Consider the following 9,436-nt stretch of genomic DNA (forward strand, 5'->3'; position numbering starts at 1 on the left):
GAAATGAAATTGAGCGGAAGTAGGAAGTCTGACGTAGTCAGGCTAGGCCGCTGTTATGGCTTCTCCCAAAGGTCACACTCGGCCACAGGCACTAGAAAATGGGCTGTTGTAGAAATAAAGAGGATTGAGGAGCTCGGGCCGTCACTTCCCGATGAGTAATACAGCACAGAGATCTGAGAAAGTATGTTATTTCCACTCAGCAGCTCTCTGGAGGAAGAAGATCTTGTCAAATTTACTTCAGCCTTTGATTGGTCGTGTTTTCGTAACGGAATCCATCTTCAAACAGCTGGCAAAGCACGAGGATCAGGCCTGACCGCGGTCACTGCACGCCTTGACCTGCAATACTAATTTGTTTGACTTTACAGTTCGAGCGGTGCTCAGGAGTTCAGAGTGTCATGTGATCTCATTCTGACCCAACAGGCTCTCTGTCAGACTTCAGATTCATGAATGATAAACAAGAGTTCACACTGCCAACACTCTCACACACACACACACACGTTTGATTTTGTGTAAAGTGTGTTCATCCCATAGGTGTAATGGTTTTTATACTGTACAAACTCTATATTCTATGGCCCTACACCAACCCTACACCTAACCCTAACCCTCACAGGAAACTTTTTTTGCATTTTTACTTTCTCAAAAAAATTCATTCTGTATGATTTATAAGTGTTTTGAGAAATTGGGACATGGATTATGTCCTCATAAGTCACCCTCTCCTTATAATACCTGTGTCATACCCATATCATTATTCAGTTTGTTTTGAAAATTAGGATCTAATGAACACAAATGTATCAGTGTTTTATCATTAATAATAATAATAATAATAATTCCTTACATTTATATAGCGCTTTTCTAGGCACTCAAAGCGCTTTACATAGACAGGGGGTATCTCCTCATCCACCACCAGTGTGCAGCATCCACCTGGATGATGCGACGGCAGCCATATTGCGCCAGAACGCCCACCACACACCAGCTTACTGGTGGAGAGGAGACGGAGTGATGAAGCCAATCAGCGGATATGGGGATTGTTAGGAGGCCATGATGGTCAGAGGCCAATGGGCGAATTTTAGCCAGGATGCCGAGGTCACACCTCTACTCTTTTCGAAAGACATCCTGGGATTTTTAATGACCACAGAGAGTCAGGACCTCGGTTTAACGTCTCATCCGAAGGACGGTGCTCGTTGACAGTATAGCGTCCCCATCACTACACTGGGGCGCTAGGACCCACACAGACCACAGGGTGAGCACCCCCTGCTGGCCTCACTAGCACCTCTTCCAGCAGCAACCTAGCTTTCTCAGGAGGTCTCCCATCCAGGTACTGACCAGGCTCAGCCCTGCTTAGCTTCAGTGGGAAACCGGTCTTGGGCTCCAGGGTGATATGGCTGCCGGCGATATCGTTGTGTACGTGCTAGTCCTGTCTGTCTCTCCTGTGTGTTTTTGTTAAAATGTGGATCAAGTGCTGCCAGATGAGTCTCAATCTGACAAACAGGGTTAATGTGTGATGAACAGCAGAAAAGAAACTCGCCAGAACGCTAACATTGCTCTTGTTCTGTGAAATAAAAAGTGTTTTGAATGTTTACATTTATAAGGGCTTAAATTTCTCCTGTATGAGAGAAGCAGCTTTCACTCTCAACCAAACTAACATTACTAACATTACTAACAAATTGTTCAGGCCAGTAAAATTAATATTTGTGGCCAGTAAATTAGTAGATGTTGTCAGTCATTTGCTGACACTGTGTGTGTTTTAGCTGCTGAACATCTGCATTGAGGGCTGGGGGAACTGGCACTGGGCTGAACCCTCCAGTGTTGACTCCCCTGTAAAGACCTTGTCTCAGAGGACCACCGGGACAAGACCACAGGAAACAGATGATTCTTCTGCACAATCTGACTTTGCTGCAGCCTGGAATTGAACTACTGGTTTCATCTGGTCAGAGGAGAACAGCTCACAGGAGTCCAGAAACAAGTACACACACACTCACACTCTGACACACACACACACGCACACACACACACACACACACACACACACACACAGAGTCACTCGCTCCATCACACTCTTTCTTTCTCTCTCTCTCTCTGTCAGCCGATCATCTGTGGCAGGTAGTTGGTGTGTAATTTCCTGCATCAGTGCATTGAGCTGTGGCAGGTACAGCACTGCACGGGTTAGGACGGTCAGCCTGAGACGTCTGTCTGGATCACAGCAACAAACACAGCAGCTCTGTGGTGCAGGCGAATCGCTGTCAAAAATCTGTAAACAGATGGATCACTGGCTCTCATTCAATAACAATGGCATAGATTATTCGTATTTATATGCACATTCGGACTTGCACAATCTCAACACGTGCGTACACACATGCATTTGTTCTTAACCTCATCTTAATGATAGTGAATCTGAAGTATTATAAATGAGTGGCCACATGCAAGAGTTTAGTCATTTGCATAAAACACGCCCACACATTCTCCATATAAGGGCTTACCACACAACCTTTCCTTTACAGCCTTTCATCGCTCTCATCAAAGATACTCCACTCAATCCCATATGACGCTTGCTGTCTACAGATGCAGTCACACTGGATCTTTGAGCAATGCCAAGTGTGTCGTTCTCAAAATCAGTTCATACACAATAATACATTTTTTATACAATCCCAATTTACAGAGCTTTACATTTGCTTTCAGCTGTTCCTATATTTTTCTTAAATTTAGAATGTTTTAGTGAATCATGATTTGCTTGTGAAAACGTTTGTACACAGGTTCATGCACAAATTTGTGTGTACTCATGCTTAGTGAATGAGACCTACTGTGAGCAGACTGTATTGATTTAAGAAGCAGAATGATTAGTGTTCGGTAAACAGGTACCTGTTTTAATCATCAGTAATCAGAGTGAATGACCCTCAGTCAGTGGCACCATTAGTGTAACTGGAACAAGCAGAGCTTTAATACACATGATCATCCCATCACGTCTGAGTCTGATGGGACTGTGCTGTGAGACGATGGATTGTTTGTTCTTCCTGTGTCCACCCCTGCACTTCCTGTCCAGAGACTCACTGAATGAGCAACATCAGCTGCTGTGTTGAAGCACAGGAAATTACAGATTACAGGCCAAACCATCAGGGTGTTGTAACAAGTGTGTGTGTGTGTGTGCAGGTGCCCTGTTGTAATGGATCACTGCTGCATGTCTGCTGCACACAAATCCTGCTGGAGCCAGATACACACATGCAGCAGAGAGTGGTGAGTTCACACACACAAACACACACATACACACGTTCATCTCATGGACTGCTGCTGCGTGAGTGTTCAGGTTGTATTCAGTCCTCTCTTCATGATGTGGAGTCACCTGCCAGATCCGGTTCTGGTTCATGTGGAGAAAAAGGAATCTGGGTCACAGAGACACACCGCTCATTCACGGCTGCGGCCACCAGGAGGCGCTGCTGAACATGGATGAAGATCTGACACACCACCTCACCTTCCAGACCAGGTACACATACACTCACACAAACACACACTCATACATATACACATGGTCGCCGTGATTTTGCCAAGTAAGACATGTTCCTGGATCAACATTACTGTCCAAAAATACAGATTTAACAAAATCCCTACCCCTAAACCTAACCTAACCCATAATTTATTCCTAAACTTAGAGGGAAATGATAGCTGATTAACAAGAGTGTAGAAGCACCTAATCCTGATTGTAAGCCTAAAACTGACATTTCATAAAAAGTTATCCCTCAATTCTGGTTGGTTGATTGGAATGATGTTCCAGGATCAAGGACATCATCTATTGCCCAACTGTTCATACAATTCATTTATTTTTCTATATATTTTTTTTTTAATATTTGTCTATTTATATTTATTTATTTATTTTGTTTTTGTCTGTGTGTTGTTGCTGTCTCTTTGTACTGGAAGGTTATGTCACTAAAACAAATTCCTTGTTTGCGCAAGCACACCTGGCAATAAAGCTCTTTCTGATTCTGAGGATATTGATCCAGGAACGTGTTGTACTTGTTCAAATCACTCTCACCACACACACACACACACACACAGCACTGTTCTATAGCACTTCTATGGAGAGAAGACGTCCAGTGGTCCAGTGTGGCCCTACAGCAGCCGACAGACGGACAATTGTGTTGTGATGCATTCACTCCAGCATTAAGGTCCTTCCACACTAATAACTTTAACCATAAAGTTTTAGTAATAGTGTTCACACCACAACTATAACAATAACAATGAGGAACATTATCACTGGAATCACTTTCAGAGTGGTGAGATAAACTGATGTCTGCAGCTGCTCAGCACACACACGAGCATTATAGGGCAGACACCAGCCGGGAAAACCGCCCAACTTTAAGGTGTCTACAATATTTCGTAGTATCTTATAAGTGGTGACTGTCAGTTTCTGTGCATATGACAGGAATTTTCAGATAAATTAATACAAGACGTATTCAACCAGACCATGAACACCATTAATAGCAATTATTATATTATAATCACACTTGTAGCAATATTTGTTAGTTCTGTATGTTGTTTGAGGGTTAGCATCATCTAAGGCCCTCTGAGGGTTGACAACATCTCTTCTCAGGTGTTCTGGATCCAGACTGGAGCTAAATCCCATGGGAAAACACAGAAACAAATAGAGACATAATTAGCATAGCTGCTGTTCCAACAAAGTAAAATGAATTAGTTTAACCCAAGCTAAAGAATAAGAATGTGCATTTGATCAGATGCAACTACACTCACAATTTAAGAGATACATTATTCGAATGCTCGGCGAAAGATATGCATTTTTAATCTAGATTTAAACAAAGAGAGTGTGTCTGAACCCTTAACATTATCAGGAAGGCTATTCCAGAGTTTGGGAGCCAAATGTGAAAAAGCTCTACCTCCTTTAGTGGACTTTGCTATCCTAGGAACTACCAAAAGTCCAGTGTTTTGTGACCTTAGGGAGCGTGATGGATTGTAACGTGGTAGAAATCTAGTTAGGTACGCAGGAGCTAAACCATTTAGGGCCTTATAGGTAAGTAATGATAATTTTTGAAACTTATACGGAATTTAATAGGTAGCCAGTGCAGAGACTGTAAAATTGGGGTAATATGATCATATTTCACTGACCTGGTAAGGACTCTAACTGTTGCATTTTGGACTACCTGTAGCTTGTTTATTGAAGAAGCAGGACAACCACCTAGATGTGCATTACAATAGACCAGTCTAGAGGTCATGAATGCATGAACTAGCTTTTCTGCATCAGAAACAGATAACATTTTTCATAGCTTGACAATGTTTCTAAGATGGAAGAATGCAGTTTTTGTAACATGGGAAATAAGATTTTCAATAGACAAGTTGCTGTCTAATATAAAACCCAGATTTTTTACTGTAGAGGAAGTAACAGTACATCCGTCTAGTTTCAAATTATAATCTACAAGATTCTGTGTACTGATTTTTTGATCCAGTAATTAATATCTCTTATCTGAATTTAATAGGAGAAAATTATTGGTCATCCAATCTTTTACATCTTTAACACACTCTGTTAGCTTAGATAATTCAGAAGTTGAATCTGGTCTCGTTGAGATATATAGCTGAGTATCATCAGCATAACAGTGGAAGCTAATTCCGTATTTTCCAATAATATTACCAAAGGGGCAACATGTATTTCGAAAATAGAAGGGGACCTAGGACGGATCCTTGTGGCATTCCATATTTTACTGGTGATAAATGAGATGACTCCCCATTTAAATAAACAAATTGGTAGCGATCGGACAGGTAGGATCTAAACCATCTTAGAGCCTGCCCTTGAATACCTGTATAGTTTTGTAATTGATCTATGAGTATGTCATGATCTATGGTGTTGAATGCAGTGCAAAGATCAAATAAAACTAGCAATGAGATGCAGCCTTGATCTGATGCAAGAAGCAGGTAATTTGTAATTTTAACAAGTGCAGTTTCTGTGCTATGGTGGGGACTGAAACCTGACTGAAATTCTTCATACTGATATTTTTTTTTGCAGGAAGGAGCTCAATTGGGCAGACACAACTTTTTCTACAAATGTAGACATAAATGGAAGATTTGAAATTGGCCTATAATTAGGATCTAGTTTTGGCTTCTTACAGTTTTTTTCAATCGCTAACAAGCGCTTAACCATACTTCAGATACTTTTTCTAAACTCTTAACACAGACTCACACCTACAAAACACAGTTTAGAGCTGTAATCGGGCCTTAAAAGTTAGGCCCGACAGGACCCGAGCCCGACAACTACATTTTGATTGACAGCTTTTTTAAAGCCCGAACCCGTTTTAGCCCGACATTATTCAAATGTGCGCACGCACACAGCTCTTTTGCCTTTTGCCAACAATGAGCAATTTATTCATGTTTTAACATAATTTACTCATAACTAACGTAGACTAGACCACTTGGAAGTTGGAATAAAGAAATAAAATAAGTCCTGTGTCACATCGTAACATCTCAGCATTCTAGACATAGGCTCATTTAACCTATAAATAGACCAACGCACCAATAAAAACGAGTCATTTAAAAAAAAATTAAATTAAGATAAATTTTAAATTAAGATGGGTATTTGGCAATAACCAAATTAAGATAAAGGCTCCGCCGGATTTGCTTTATTTAATAAAAGAATAATGCCAACATTAGCGTAAATACTCTGTCAACATTATGCATTTAAGACTCAATGAATATTTAGTTATCATTTGAAAAACCTTTACTCACAGAGATTAGGCTAGGTCTACATGTTTATGTGGAGGAAAATGATTGAATCCACTGTAGATGTCTTCAGCGCGCTCCTGCGCGTGCGTCATGATGGTGCGTCATTATTCACTCATTATTCTCTTTATAAGCATGGTTAAAACTTTTCCACACCTCAGACTTTGCTTTAGTTGGGTTAGCCAAAACGTAATCACCAGAGGCAAGCCTCCGTTACACCTGCTCAGCATTCATTTTCGCATCTTTCTCGTGCTAATCGAAACACATCACATGACCGCTTGTTTACCTCGCAAACCGGAGCGCAAGCCCGAGCCCGGCCCGAGCCCGCGTAAGATGAAAGAAATTAAGCCCGAACCCGACCGAACCCGTCGGGTCCCGACGGGTCCCGTCGGGTTCGGGCAAAGATCTTCAGCTCTAACACAGTTGGCGAAATGGATAATTTTCTTCTCAAAAACACATTTTGTTAAATATATACTAAATCTTCATTTCAAAATAGAACACATCTTTCTCTGCACACACCAACTTTACCAAAACACTGGAAATCTGACTCAAAATTAAATTATTCTGTCAAAGAATAACACTTGTTTTCACCTCAAAAGGTACATGCAGTCAATCAAAGGGAAGAATTGTATAAACTTGTTAAATCATCTAAACCAACAACATGTATGTTAGACCCTATACCATCTAATCTCATAAAAGAGGTGCTTCCAGAAGTCATAGATCCTCTTCTGACTATTATTAATTCATCATTGTCATTAGGATATGTCCCCAAAACCTTCAAACTGGCTGTTATTAAGCCTCTCATCAAAAAAACCACAACTTGACCCCAAAGAACTAGTTAATTGTAGAATTTTTCGAATCTCCCTTTTCTGTCCAAGATACTAGAAAAGGTGGTATCCTCACAATTATATTCCTTCTTAGAGAAAAATGGTATATGTGAGGATTTCCAGTCAGGATTTAGACTGTATCATAGTACTGAGACTGCTCTCCTTAGAGTTACAAATGATCTGCTCTTATCATCTGATCGTGTGTGTATCTCTCTATTAGTTTTATTGGATCTTAGTGCTGCGTTTGACACAATTGACCACAGCATTCTTTTGCATAGACTTGAACACTTTGTTGGCTTCAGTGGAAGTGCATTAGCATGGTTTAAATCGTACTTATATGACCACCATCAGTTCGTAGAAGTGAATGAAGATGTATCATATCGATCACAAGTGCAGTATGGAGTACCTCAAGGCTCAGTACTAGGGCCGCTACTCTTCACGCTTTATATGTTACCCTTGGGAGATATCATCAGGAAACATGGTGTTAGATTTCACTGTTATGCTGATGATACTCAGCTCTATATTTCTTCGTGGCCCGGTGAAACACACCAATTTGAAAAATTAATGGAATGCATAGTCGATATAGAAAACTGGATGACGAGTTATTTCTTTCTGCTAAATTCGGAAAAAACAGAGGTTTTAATTATAGGACCTAAAAACTCAGCTTGTAATAACCTAGAACACTGTCTAAGACTTGATGGTTGCTCTGTCAATTCTTCATCATCAGTTAGGAACCTAGGTGTGCTATTTGATCGCAATCTTTGCTTAGAAAGCCACGTTTCTAGCATTTGTAAAACTGCATTTTTTCATCTCAAACTTATACCTAAATTACGGACTATGCTCTCAATGTCAAATGCAGAAATATGAATCCATGCATTTATGACCTCAAGGTTAGATTATTGTAATGCTTTACTGGGTGGTTGTTGTGCACTCTTAGTAAACAAACTACAGCTAGTCCAAAATGCAGCAGCAAGCATTCTTACTAGAACCAGGAAGTATGACCATATTAGCCCGGTCCTGTCCACACTGCCCTGGCTCCCTATGAAACATCGTATAGATTTTTAAATATTGCTTATTACTTATAAATCCTTGAATGGTTTAGCTCCTCAATATTTGAATGAGCTCCTTTTACATTGTAATCCTCTACGTCTGCTTCGTTCTTAAAACTCAGCCAATTCGATAATACCTAGAATATCAAAATCAACTGTGGGTGGCAGATCCTTTTCCTATTTGGCGCCTAAACTCTGGAATAACCTACCTAACATTGTAACACCCTATGTACTTGCTACATCATTGGAAGAATGGCATCTACGCTAATATTTGTCTGTTTCTCTCTTATTCTGATGTCACCGTAGCCACCAGATCCAGTCTGTATCCAGATCAGAGGGTCACTGCAGTCACCCGGATCCAGTACGTATCCAGACCAGATGGTGGATCAGCACCTAGAAAAGACCTCTACATCCCTGAAAGACAGCGGAGACCAGGACAACTAGAGCCCCAGATACAGATCCCCTGTAAAGACCTTGTCTCAGAGGAGCACCGGGACAAGACCACAGGAAACAGATGATTCTTCTGCACAATCTGACTTTGCTGCAGCCTGGAATGTAACTACTGGTTTCGTCTGGTCAGAGGAGAACTGACCCCTCAACTGAGCATGGTTTCTCCCAAGGTTTTTTTCTCCATTCCTGTCACGATGGAGTTTCGGTTCCTTGCTGCTGTCGCCTCTGGCTTGTTTATTTGGGGTCACTTCATCTACAGCAATATTGTTGACTTGATTGCAAATAAATGCACAGACACTATTTCACTGAACAGAGATGACATCACTGAATTCAATGATGAACTGCTTTAACTATCATTTTGCATTATTGACACACTGTTTTCCTAATGAATGTTTTTCA

The 9,436-nt window shown here is 40.8% G+C and overlaps 1 long non-coding RNA gene across 1 annotated transcript; it reads left to right on the forward strand.

Annotated features, from left to right (window-relative positions):
* Nucleotides 1–1,924: 1,924 nt before the first annotated feature.
* On the forward strand, nucleotides 1,925–8,949 carry LOC113116804 (uncharacterized). Its single transcript, XR_003294074.1, has 3 exons — nucleotides 1,925–1,963; nucleotides 3,145–3,475; nucleotides 8,894–8,949. It is a non-coding gene; the product is annotated as an uncharacterized LOC113116804 (long non-coding RNA).
* The last annotated feature ends 487 nt before the right edge of the window (nucleotides 8,950–9,436 follow it).

This window comes from Carassius auratus, chromosome 16, assembly GCF_003368295.1.
Source record: "Carassius auratus strain Wakin chromosome 16, ASM336829v1, whole genome shotgun sequence".
Classification (NCBI taxonomy): Eukaryota; Metazoa; Chordata; class Actinopteri; order Cypriniformes; family Cyprinidae; genus Carassius; species Carassius auratus.